General features: G+C 43.2%; 2 pseudogenes; both read right to left on the bottom strand.

The window, feature by feature from the left end:
- Window positions 1–2,662: 2,662 nt before the first annotated feature.
- Window positions 2,663–2,782, bottom strand: LOC136646726 (5S ribosomal RNA; annotated as a pseudogene).
- Window positions 2,783–13,295: 10,513 nt separating this feature from the next.
- On the bottom strand, window positions 13,296–13,415 carry LOC136646554 (5S ribosomal RNA; annotated as a pseudogene).
- Window positions 13,416–13,677: the final 262 nt, after the last annotated feature.

Consider the following 13,677-nt stretch of genomic DNA (forward strand, 5'->3'; position numbering starts at 1 on the left):
ATAGCCATCTTACTGAAACTAAGCAGGTCTAGGCCTCATCACAGCCTGGATGCGCGACGTCCTTGGAACCAGGAATCCCATGCATGCCATCTTGAGTCCTGATTGGTTTTATTATGAATTGAATTCAAATCTCCCCAAACTTCAGGCTCAACTCATACTTAGTTTGGCTCCAACATCAGCCTACAGCAGCTGCCCCCTTCCCTTTCCCACTGAAACTTCCCTGACAGCAACACAGTAAAAATGACTGCTTCTACAAGCTTTAATAAGAAGCAGCAACATTGTAGGCAACAAAACACCTGGGGAAAATTGTTTACAAGGACGTCTGGATCTTTCCATGTGGATTCTCCTAGGGAGTGTAGCACCCATTGTACTTCTGCTGTCTAACGAAGACCTCAGTAATAGCCCTTCTCTTTGCTGCTGCTTCCTCAACCTCTGCCAGAGAAGTTGAGATGACTCAAGGTGGGGTGGCAAGAGATTCCACGCTTCATTCATGTTCCCAGGATAATTCCACAAGGCAGTGAGGTCAGCAGCCTAGTATATAGCAGAGATAGCAAAGGACCATAAAAGCAGCATGATTGTATTTATAATGTGGTCTGTCTGTACTTTCAGACTGGAGCAATCAGACAGTTGATGCAATCTCTCTCTTTCCTACCAGCAGGACACAAGTCTAAGGATAACATTGGTGCCATTATTGCTAAGGTCAACGACCACGTATAATGAAAGCAAACGAACAGCCTTGTTCAAAGAGTTTTGTAAACCCAATCAGCACATAAAAATTGTCATCCTAGATAAGACTAATGGGCCATCTACTACCAATGGATCCTGTCTTGGAGATCATATCAGAGACAGACATCTTCAAGAGAAAAAACAGCAAAAAGGCATATGACAGATAATTACATTGTATTCTACAACAGAAAAAAATACTCACTACTTTGAATTACAGCTTTTCTGAGGTTTTTACAATAGTCCAAGTGTATCAAGCAATGTTCTAAGGTTTCTTTATTATAGCATGTATAGAGAAGTGGTCGGCAATCTTTCCGGCCTGAGGGCCATTTTGGGGTAAGGAAATTGTACACAGGGCCATTATGTATACTTGTAACAATTACCAGCATACCTTTTATTCCACCTTGTAAAATACTAATAATAATTTTGCATTCCAGTTTTTTTGAACGCATGACACTCTCTGTCCACTTTTATTCCCACCATGCATTTTGGAATAGGACAAGATCTGGCAAGGAAAATAAGAAGCTTCCCTTCCTTGCTGTGTTATTTGTGGCAAATTCATTTAGATCTGCTCTTCTCCCAGGAAGGACATATGCTTGCTCATTCATGACATGACTGATTGGCAAGCATATGGCTAGGCTCTTCTTCCACCTGTGTGGATGTGCTGTTTTAAAGAACATATTTTAAAATGGTCCATGAATTTCACTTAGTGTGCAAAAAACAGAAGCAACATGACAGGCTCTCCACCTATGGCTTTATCCGTCTCTTATCCAGGGTTATGATCATTCAGGAATAACATCTGAGATGGAGGAACTGAAGGGAACTGGTGGATTGATTTGACCACAAATATTTTTGTTTTACCAAGCTCTCTCTCTCTCTCTTTCCTGACTCTAGGCCAGACATAACTGTTTTCTTTCCCAAAGCATACCTTAGTCTGAAGGAAAAACTAAAATCAATGGGATTAATCTACAACACTGGAACAAATACATGTATTGAAAATGTGACTACATTATGTGGTCCCTTGTGTGGGGAAAGAATGAAACCTATGTAACCTTCCCCAGAATTCTCCATTGCCCTTCAGAGTTGCGCAAAGGCTGGTGTTTGTTGCTCTCTTTCTTTTTCCAGCATTTGTCATCCAAGATAGGCAGACACACATAACCCCAGCCTGATACAGAAATAAATTGTATCAGGATGAATTTTCCAGACAACATCCTACAGACCCCAGATGGGGACCAGATCACTCCTGGGCCTTGCTATGCAAAACTAACATCACCGCATGTTAAAGGCTAGAGGTTTAGATATGCTGCAACCTTCAGTGCACTGATTCAATGCTGCCTTTCCCCTGATTCATTCTGATTACACCTTGGATCATGGAGGTGGTGGTGGTGGTTCTACATTTATTTATTTATTCAGAAAAAAATTTATATACCACCTTTCCCATGCTAAAGCAAATGCCCAAGGCAGCTTACAAAGCTCTATAATACATGTACAATGTATCACAACAATAAGTAAAAAAAATCAAAGCATTAAAACATGAATTTTAACAGTAAGCACTAAAACATAAAAACATGAAAACAAAGCAAAACCTGACACACATTGTCAAGCCATGGGGGTGGGAGGAACAAATTAGGCCAGGTGTTACATGCCAGGTGTTATGATTACTTAGGATAACCCACTACCCAATACTTATATGTAGTAAAATCCTTTGATGAACTTGCCACATCAGTATTACTGGAAAGAACACCTAGCATTTCAGTGTTGGAAGAAAGGCATCAAAGAACTGAGAAAGGAAAGACTTTGGACAATTGGCAGTGGTGCCCCTGGGGCAAAACCTTGCACAGGACCTCCTATGGCATCCCCACATGCCCCTGATGGTGCAATGGACACTACCATTGCCATTGTTGGTTGGCAACCTTCAGTCTCGAAAGACTATGGTATAAACCTACAGCACCCGGTATTCCCAGGCGGTCTCCCATCCAAGTACTAACCAGGCCTGACCCTGCTTAGCTTCCAAGATCAGACAAGATCGGGCATGTGCAGGGTGACAGTTGCTGCCTACCATTGCCATTACTACTGCAGGTTCAAGGGTCTATCTGGCTAGGTGGGCTCTCTGCTGGGCAAGATGGGCTCTCTTCAGTCAGTACCCAACCTAGCTAACCTTTGCACCACCCCTCACACTTGGTTTAAAGCTGAAGTGGATAAAAGACTGCCAAGCATGAGGTTACTAACTTTTCCCTAAGAGCTACTAAAACCTACATGTCTGTGTAAATGCATTTGCATGTGGTGCCAATTGTTCTGTTATTATAAAAAGTTATCTTTCATAGCTGGACATACAGATGCAGTAAACTGACTTCATATTTGCTAGAAATTGGATGGCAGGAGAGGCAGGATGCAATCAAAAGATTATTACACTTGCTTATTTTGAAGTGTTTTTGATGTTATTTTTGATAAAATAATAGTCAGTCCTAACCCCCCTCCCCACCACCAGAACTAGCTTTCTGATACCAGGGAGCACTTTATAACTGTCTCAAACAGTCTGCCAGCGGTAATACCAGAGCAGCCCTGCACATGGCAATGAACCTCCAAAGGCCTGAGAAAGGTAAGGTGGTAGGGGAGGTGGAACAGGGCTAGGGGGGAGGAACAGGGTGGCAAGAGTGGCGGGGTGGAGGAATGATTGGGTCTGGCAAAGGAGTGTGTTTGGCTGCAGTGGCACCTGCCAAATCTAAATCCCCTACCTTGACCTGATCCCCCAAAATAGGTCCACATGGACTTCCAACAGCAATTTCAAAGGCACTAGACCCTTCCATGCCTTTCCTTTACCTAGAGGAGAACTCTGGAACTCCCCTCTGCGCCTCCCCCCTTGTGTGTGCAAGAAGCAGTGCAAGTCACTTTGGCTTAGCTAGATATGCGGGGGGGGGGGGGAATAGGATTGGGCTGTAAAATAGCCTCACTGAAATAATTACACAGGGGAAACACCCACATATCTTATCTCCATCCACATTCTATTCCTACTGCCCACAATTTAATAATTGCCATAATTAACAGCCCAATCTTATTCTCCCCCACCCCGCCCCACTGATGCAGCGACGTCAACATGGCTACATAATGTTGCTGCCAGCAGAATATACAGTCTGCTGGTGGCTGGTTTCCACAGGATTAGGCTGCAAACCTATATTGAATATATATATGGCATTGCAAACCTATATAGAGGTCTTTACCTCTAGGTAGACATGCATAGGATTGCACTGTAAATGGGTTTGATTTATCATTAAGACATCGTCCATATTTCTCATGCTGTAGAAATGCCTGCAAATAATAAACAGAAATGAATTTAGAATAATATGGGTATTGCATAATTGTTGCTTGGCACCATAAGCTGATATTGACTTAACAATATCTTAACAAGTAGCTTGACTTGTCAATATCTTGACTTAACAAGTAGCAGCTACTTCACTATAACCCGTTGGCCTTAAAAATAAATAAGTAAGTAAGTAAGTAAGTAAGTAAGTAAGTAAGTAAGTAAGTAATAATAATAATAATAATAATAATAATAATAATAATAATAATAATAATAATAATAATAATAATAATAATAATAAAAACACTGGCACATATTTGAAATAATTTGTAGGAATTGTTTTAGTTGCAGTTTTAACTCTTATTTGAATAAGTTAATGATAGAGATGTCAGTGTGTTGCCATAGTTGCCAGCATTAACAATGTCTCTTGTGCTTCAAATGTGTCTTCAGAGTGTATGTAAAATATGTTTTCCATTGTAATGTTTTATTATTCCATTCAAATCCGCAGGATGCCAGTCATTATTATAGAACTTACCCTGGAGTAATCAATCTGACTTTTCTGACACTGAAATGGTCAGCTCAATGACCTCCTACTGTTTCAACCAGAGTATTCTGGACCACCAGAAATCCTCTACATTTCTGCCCTACTTCATTAGTGCCAAAACTCAAAACAGATGAATTGTCAGGATTTATGTGTTTGTGTTTGCCCTGGAACTCCTCATGTACTACGTCAATAAAGTAATGAGTGGTACAAATGAGAATGTCATGTGCTCCACCCATGATTTATCTTTATTCTTCAGTTTTAGACTTTAGAAAGAACTATCATAAATGATGGATGGCTCCAGCTTGTCATGTGACTCATGATCGCTCTACGCAGATGCTCCTTCCAAAATAATAGCTTTTTAGTTTTAACTTACAGCTTCAGAGAAATGTAGAGCAAAGCATTGCAACCTAAAACTGTTCAATGGTCCAAATCACATGCCTTACTAACACTTCAATCTTCTACTCCTCCAATCAAGAAGTCTCAAATCTGTTTAAAATTGGCTGGATGTGTCCCCATTGTTTTGAGCTGATTGCCTTTTGTTTGCAAATTCAGAGGCTGAGTTTATTGTTTGAGCTTGCAAGTAGCATTCTGGCTTTTCTTCTCCCAACTCATTGCTTGGCTTCCATCCCAAATTAATTTTCCCTGTATATTAAGTTGGACCACACTGAAAAAGGAAGCAGGAATTGACAAAGCATTAATCATTGCTTTTTAGCTTCACAGCATTGCTATTAATTCTAGAAGGCAAGTCATAACAATTTTTTTTAAAGGAAAAAAAGAAAGCTAAATGGAAAAGCACAATAATGCTAAAACATGAATCTCCAGCACGATTCAGTATATTGAGTGTCTAAGGGCACAATCCTAACCAACTTTCCAGCACTGACATAGCTGTGCCAGTGGGGCATGTGCTGCATCCTGCAGTTCAGGGCATTCACAGAGGCCTCCTCAAGGTAAGGCAGTTTGTTTCTTTACCTTGAAGTTGCATTACCCTTATGCAGGTGCTGGAAAGTGGGTTAGGATTTCGCCCTAAAAAAATAAGACAACTTAGAACAGTTAAAGACGATGGCCACAAATAGTGAATAGTATGTGCACATCAGTTATTGGAGCTTAATCTTAAAGTATGATCCTGTGCACATCAACTAAGAAGTAAGACCATGAGTTTAATGGAACTTACTTCTAGGTAAGTGCGTATATGCTTGCAACCTAAATCTGTGCTTGATTGTATCTAGTGTGGAAATACAATTAGACCTTGGCATCTGTGGAGGATCTATTCCTGGATCTCATGTGGATACCGAAACCTTGATAGTGGAATCCATGGTGGTGGTGGTGGGGTTTCAATTGGACATGATCAGAAGCATCTTCTGAGCTGTTCTGAGGCCAAGAGAGGCTGTGTGTGGCCTCACTGGGTCTCAGAAAACCACCCTGAGGTGTCAGAAAGGCACTTCCAGTCTCCCCCCAAAATGGACTCTACCAGAAGGCAATTCCATTCACATCCTGGAAGTGAGGTGAGGCCCTCCAACAGAACCCATGCTGAATCAAATCTATGGGTTTTGAACCCGCAGATAAAAAGGGCCCACCTGTACTAGCTATTAGCGCTAGCTAATCCTAGCTACTTCTAGAATCAATGCTACATAAGCACCAGTGTGCAAACTTTCACCAAGCTGTTAGGCCATCTCATATGCATATGTGGGGATTACCGTTTTTGGCCATAAACATTAAGAGAAACATTCCCATATCTAGCTATATACACATGATGACTCTTCTAGCAACAGAAGCCCTGTAAAAATCAACTCTTTCCTTTAAAAGTTGTTTAAGCTTATGAATTCAATGAGGTGTTGGTCTAAAGGGGCACATTCAGCTTTCTCAGGCCTCTTTACCAACACTGCTTTGTGATGGAACCTTTTTTTAATAAAAAACACAAATAAACCACTTGCAATTGTCCTGCCAAATGTATTTATTGTATTTGAAAGATGCTTCTGCCACATTTCTTGCCAGGCAACCCTCCTGCAAAAGGAGAGCTAAAGAACAGTCAGAACTTGACATGGTACTGAAAGGACTGGAGCAAAGGGGTCAAACAGGCTACTTAGGGGGAAGCATTCCAAAGGGTTGATACCCAGCACACCTCTGATGGGAAGGCGCAGCAATGTCTCAAATGCAATAAGCTGAACATTTGGAAGGATACTTATTGGTGAAGAAAGCATTTTCTCTCTCCACTTTCTACTCCACTCTTGAATTTTTGTTTCACTTTTCCCCAAATTTACCTAAGATTACCTAAGATTTACAGCCCAATCCTGTACTCCCTGCACGCCATGGGTGCACACTGCATTCCGCAGGAGAGTGTCAAGCCACAAAGGCCTTCTGGAGATAAGGAAACATTTGTTCCCTGAAGAGGCCCTTGCCACCCTGCTGGGTTTATTATATAGCTGGCACAAGTCCCAGAGGACTCATGAAGGCTGATCAAGAAAGGGAGATAGGATATCAGGGCATGGTTGTTGCTGACACCACCCCCTTTCCAGCCTAGATAACCCTTCCAGCCCTGATCTCTGCGCCATTCCTCCCTCTCCCTGCCCTATTCGGCCCACCTCTAGCCTCCTGTGTATCCCCCCCCCCACTGACTTACCTGCGCCAGGACTATTTGGCCACTGGCATGTGACCCAGCCACTTGCGACAGCAGCCAGGCCACCCTGTATGGTATGGCAAATTTTGCAACAGCCAAAAAAAATGTTACAATGCCAGAACCAAGACCCTGTTAGGATTGAGCCGTTATTTACTTTTGTGTAGTCATTCTTTTTTCTACCTATACTGTCTTCGGTTATTCACCTAGCCATCCTCGTCTTAACATGGGTATCCTTCTGGTGCAGACGTACATGATTCACTTGAGTAATAGGCCGTGGTGACAAAAAGGAATTGCAGGGAATGATTAATGGATCAAATAAACAAATGCTAATCAAGAGCAATAGCTCAGTTTCCGAATCAGCCTTGCACGTCTATCAGTTCTGATTATGGTGAAAAGAAATTAAATTGAACATGTTGCTTTTAAACAGCTTTGGCAATTACATCATCATTTCTCCTATAGCTTTTCTTTTTCAAAAACCCTGATGCTGAATGCCAGCGAAAGTTCTGCACGTACTCTGCATTCCTGGACGCCCTGTTTCCAAAGAACACTGGCACTATAAGGTAGTTTGCCTGCAGGACACATTAAATCATGTTCCATGCAATTCTGTACTCTCCCATTAAATGTTGGTTGGGGGGGGGGGGAATAAAACAGCAGTTCTCTCAGCAGCATCCTTCAGAACGTTCTGTTGTGGAAAGAAGTCATCTCAGACAAGAAAACACTATAATAAGTTTCTCATCGCTTGGCATATGATACCAGGAGCAAACCACAAAACATATAGCATATCTCTTAACCCAAAGAAGGCAAAGGCAAACCTATTATTGTAAATAAAGTTCTTATGGGTAAGCAACATATAGAGGAAATGCAGGCAGCATAGGTCAAAATAGGAAGTGCTCTTTGTTATTATGGCTGAGGGAATAGGTGTATTTTCACCTTGTAAATACGGCAGGATCTGGATCATTAGTTTCTTGTGCCGCACCTTGTAGAATGGAAAGCAGGATGTGATACTGTTCCTCATAAGGCTTCAGTTTGACTCCCCATCACCTACCTCCATGTTATTACACCCAGCATTCTGCAACATCTCATACTGTTCCCTTTTTAAACCAAGTTCTTTCCATTCCTCACACAACAGCCCATTAGCATTGTAGGGCCAGCTGGCACCCAGGGCAGGGTGACACAAGTATGTTGTCACATCAGCCCCTGCATCATTGCACCACCATCACCCTGCACTCCTGGAATAGCTCCGATTTGGAGGCAAACAGAGCCAGGAGCCAAATCTTTGTTCTCAATGTTCTTGATAGATAAGTTAAGGGGAATCATGTCTTAAAGATCTGCAGTTGATCATCAGGCCTCCCTCTTAGGTGAGTCCTATACACCAACATACTCGCAACTCTCATGCCAAGAGAAGAAGGGATAGAACAGGGGTGTCAAACATAAGGTCCGGGGGCTGGATGCAGCCCGCTGAAGCTTATCATCTGGCCCTTGAGTTCTCAGCTGCTGAGCAGTGCTGAGGTGGCACTGCTAAAAGGGTGGCCTGGATGATAATTGGGATCTCCCATATCTTGAAATATGAACACGATTGGCATATTTTCTCTTCTGTCATTTGCAGCTAATGCTTTCCTACACAAAAACAGAGTCCTTATTTCTGGTTATGTCCTGTTTAATGACATCACATCCTGCCTAATGACATCATATCCGGCATTCAGCAGGCATCATGAATTCTACTCGGTCAGCTATATGAAACAAGTTTGACACCGCTGGGATAGAAGCACTAAGCATGCCATCAATTTGACTGTATATGAGATAGTGGAGTTTGTGGACCAATGGTCAAGTCTGCCAATGGTTAAGGTGTGTCACTGCAGGAATTTCAAGGCCAGGTTGCCAGGGCAGAGCAGTGTCCTGGATCAGAGGTGGGGAAAAAGGCAGAAGAGGGGTCAAAAAGCAAATGCAAGTGGGCTAGGCAATAGCCTTAGGGCCCAAGCCTTTACAACTTTCCAATGCAGCCACAATGCAGCCCTGGGGTAAGGGAACAAATGTTCCCTTGCCTTGAGAAGGTCTCCATGACTGCCCCTGCACTGCAGATTGCCACGCATGCCCTTTTGTCACAGATGCATTGGTGCTGGAAAGTTGGGAAGGATTGGACCCTTAGTTTGAAGGAGGGAAGCAAAGCAAGGGAGCAGAGATTCCTTTCTGGGGTGAAGGGTGCTTTTGCAAGGTGATTCAGTGGCATTTGAGCACTGGCTTGTACTTGAGGGAAACGTTCAGGGAAGAAGGGAGAATGGAGTGTATTATCTGGTGAGTGCATCAAGGACTGTTCTTTTGTGTCTTTATGGTCTTTGATGGTCTATCCTTGGTTGGAGATGGGCGCCTTCTATCGCACCCTGAGGAGAGTGAAGTAGAGGATTGCTCAGGAGGCCTGTGCTTCAGTCACCATCTAACTCTTGATTGAGCTTACAATGAAATGGCAAGCAAAGTCAAGGTCGAAGGCACTCCTTTCCTGTTCAGTGACAATATTATTTACTTCAAAGTCAAGAGGCTCCCAGGCTGTGGCTTTGTTTACAGGTTTAAATCTGCTGACCATGCAAGGAATGATTTTCCTCGAGTTTTCCTCAAACAGCAAGGCTTATCCACTTCCAGCCAGCCGGGGGGGGGGGTGTTGCTCTGAAGTGTGGCCTTTTCCTGAAAGACTTGTAAGACCCAGCATCTCCATGTCAACAGCCCAAGCAAAATACCACAAGATGGGTCTGGTTTATGCTTACTTGGTACCCAGCACCAAGTATATGTGAACATAAAGCATGTCAGGCAGTGACAGTCCACTCTCTAAACACAAGTCTCCTTTAACAATAAGAACATAAGAACATAAGAACAGCCCCACTGGATCAGGCCATAGGCCCATCTAGTCCAGCTTCCTGTATCTCACAGCGGCCCACCAAATGCCCCAGGGAGCACACCAGATAACAAGAGACCTCATCCTGGTGCCCTCCCTTGCATCTGGCATTCTGACATAGCCCATTTCTAAAATCAGGAGGTTGCGCATACACATCATGGCTTGTACCCCATAATGGATTTTTCCTCCAGAAACTTGTCCAATCCCCTTTTAAAGGCGTCTAGGCTAGACGCCAGTACCACATCCTGTAGCAAGGAGTTCCACAGACCGACCACACGCTGAGTAAAGAAATATTTTCTTTTGTCTGTCCTAACCCGCCCAACACTCAATTTTAGTGTATGTCCCCTGGTTCTGGTATTATGTGAGAGTGTAAAGAGCATCTCTCTATCCACTCTGTCCATCCCCTGCATAATTTTGTATGTCTCAATCATGTCCCCCCTCAGGCGTCTCTTTTCTAGGCTGAAGAGGCCCAAACGCCGTAGCCTTTCCTCATAAGGAAGGTGCCCCAGCCCCGTAATCATCTTAGTCGCTCTCTTTTGCACCTTTCATTGCAAGGTATGTAACCTTACGTTACATAACGTGCCCTGTTTAAAGAACAAGAGGGAAATATGTTGCTAATGTATCGCCTCTCAAACCAGGTACTTTTTTCCCTAGTCTGACTCACTTTTGACAGTAGAACCTGACTAAGAAAAAAAATGACAACAGGAATAGACTGCATGGGGATGTTGTAGGATGTTATAGGAGGGAGGGATAACCAGTGATGTCACCAGGGTTTGCGTCACCCCAGTGGGGGAGGCCAGTGTGTCACCCCCATGATGGACCTCCTCCCGTGCAGTAGGTGGAGCACTGTCCTAGTTGGTGGGTGTGGCAATGCACCATTGTTCTGCCTCAATGGTTTTCTGGCTATAACTTTTGATATAATACAGCTATTTAAACCTGGTTTGCTTTATTACACTCTGCATGAAATTATACATCGAATGACTTATAATGATGGTAGCATTCAAAAATACCAAGATTTTAAAAATTTTGGCCATCAGTGGTGTAACAACCCCCCCCCCGATGTGCGTCACCCAGTGCGGCCCACACTCCCAACACCCCCCTATCAACACCACTGGGATAATACCTGTGCATCCCTTTTGGTCTTAAAATTATATCCCCCCTTGCTTCAGAGAAGTTGGAACAGATCTACATTGAAAGGGATGGCTCTGTCACCATCAATTCTAGTGGGTCCTACAATAGTACAACACTATGCGATCCTGATCATAATGTAACCCAGTAACAAAACCAGAAAAACCAAATCACGTGATGCCAAATGTCTCTGGAGGACAAGAAATTTTTATAAGAGACGGATTCTAACAAGTTTCCGGAGAATGAGAATGGTTTCATTAGCAAAGGAAAGATTCTGTCAAGTTAAGCAAAAGTGGGACTTGAACAGGAACCTCTTGAAGATTCCTTTGGTTTCTTTTAAGACTTTTTGTTCTTTTGCAATTCCTACTCAAAGCCAGGATGTTTTGTTTAATTAAAAACACATCTCAGAAAGGAGTCTGGTCAAAGTGCTAAAGCTGTGGCAGAGGTTGGAACTTTTAAAACAAGTCCAAAATTGTTCGTAGGATCTTTTAACGGACCACAGTGAAATAACTGAGTTTAAAACATGGTGGAAAAGAGGCATCAGCATTTTGCTAATAACACCATTCAGGAGGGAATCCCGTGGCTTAACCTGCTATCTTCACATATGTCCAGAGTTTCCATTTTAATTTTGTTGAAGTTGTTTACTTGAACACCACTTAATCACTTTCTGGTGAGACCTCAGATCAGTTTCCTGTGGGTACTTGGAACTGCTGTATACAAACAGAACATTAAAATCTTGTCACGGCAAGAGAGCTACACCAGTAACAGCCACACTGCAAAACATTATTTGCTTGAATGGCCCAGAAACAATGCACAGTTTGGACCTACGTTTCTCTGCTAGAGGGCACAATCCTAACCCTTTATGTCATTGCTTTCCAGCACTGATGTAAGGTCAATGCAGCTCTGAGGTAAGGGAATAAACATTCCCTTACTTTGAGGAGGTCTCTGTGAGTTATGCCCAACTGCAGGATGCAGCACATGTCCCATTGGCACCACTATGCCATTGCTGGAAAGCACTGACATAAGGGGTTAGGATTGCACCCAGAGATTCATAAACAAAGACACTCATGGCAACTCTGGAGAAGCCACATCCATCTCATCTCTCCCTTGTTTTCATTTGTTATTTTAATGCTTTGGTGAATACAACATTTTTAACAAGTGTTCTTTCCTTTTCTGATTGGCAATGGGCTTATACAAATGGATTTTGATTAGATATCCAGAATGTAGTTGGCAACCTTCAGTCTCGAAAGACTATGGTATCGCGCTCTGAAAGGTGGTTCTGGAACAGCGTCTAGTGTGGCTGAAAAGGCCGATTCGGGAGTGACAATCCCTTCCACACTGGGAGCAAGTGCAGTCTGTCCCTGGTCTATCTCCCTGGCTATGGGCCTTCCTTCTTTGCCTCTTTGCCTCAGACTGTTGGCCAAGTGTCTCTTCAAACTGGGAAAGGCCATGCTGCACAGCCTGCCTCCAAGCGGGCCGCTCAGAGGCCAGGGTTTCCCACTTGTTGAGGTCCACTCCTAAGGCCTTCAGATCCCTCTTGCAGATGTCCTTGTATCGCAGCTGTGGTCTACCTGTAGGGCGCTTTCCTTGCATGAGTTCTCCATAGAGGAGATCCTTTGGGATCCGGCCATCATCCATTCTCACGACATGACCGAGTCAACGCAGGCGTCTCTGTTTCAGTAGTGCGTACATGCTAGGGATTCCAGCACGTTCCAGGACTGTGTTGTTTGGAACTTTGTCCTGCCAGGTGATGCCGAGAATGCGTCGGAGGCAGCGCATGTGGAAAGCGTTCAGAATAGTTAAATAATAAATGATAACTTTGAACCAAAAAATGCACAATCAGATTATTTGCAACATCAAATTGTTGTCCCTCGTCCAAACTTTATTTATTTAAATCATTCCCCTTGCCAAAGCAAATGGCCAAGGTGACATTTGAACACTAGATAGATTTCTTAAGGTTCACCTACCTTGTAAAGGGTTTTATGAGTCTGGGGTGACAAACATGCTCTTCATGATGTCTTGGGCCTGACTTGAGACAACAGCATCAAGATAAAGGATGTTGTTGGTTGGTTGGCAACCTTCAGTCTCGAAAGACTATGGTATAAGCCTACAGCACCTGGTATTCCCATGCGGTCTCCCATCCAAGTACTAACCAGGCCTGACCCTGCTTAGCTTCCAAGATCAGACAAGATCAAGCATGTGCAGGGTAACAGTTGCTGCATGTTGTTGGTTGTTGGCAACCTTATTAAGAACAAGAGAAAAATATTTCTTGTGTCTTCGTGCTGAACCACCTAAAGAACAGGAGCCACATAGAGCCTACACAAAGAAAAAGGCAAATAGCTCCAGATCAAGACTCAGTCCTAATGCTAATACTGTACATATCAATTTAATTGCTTCTCACAATAATGGGGAGAGAACCTGGGAAATCTCTTTGTGGTTACAGAAGGAGACTGGGGAGCTGATTAATAAGCATGCATTAATAAAGA

The sequence above is a fragment of the Tiliqua scincoides genome, chromosome 3 (genome assembly GCF_035046505.1).
Source record: "Tiliqua scincoides isolate rTilSci1 chromosome 3, rTilSci1.hap2, whole genome shotgun sequence".
NCBI classification, from domain to species: Eukaryota; Metazoa; Chordata; class Lepidosauria; order Squamata; family Scincidae; genus Tiliqua; species Tiliqua scincoides.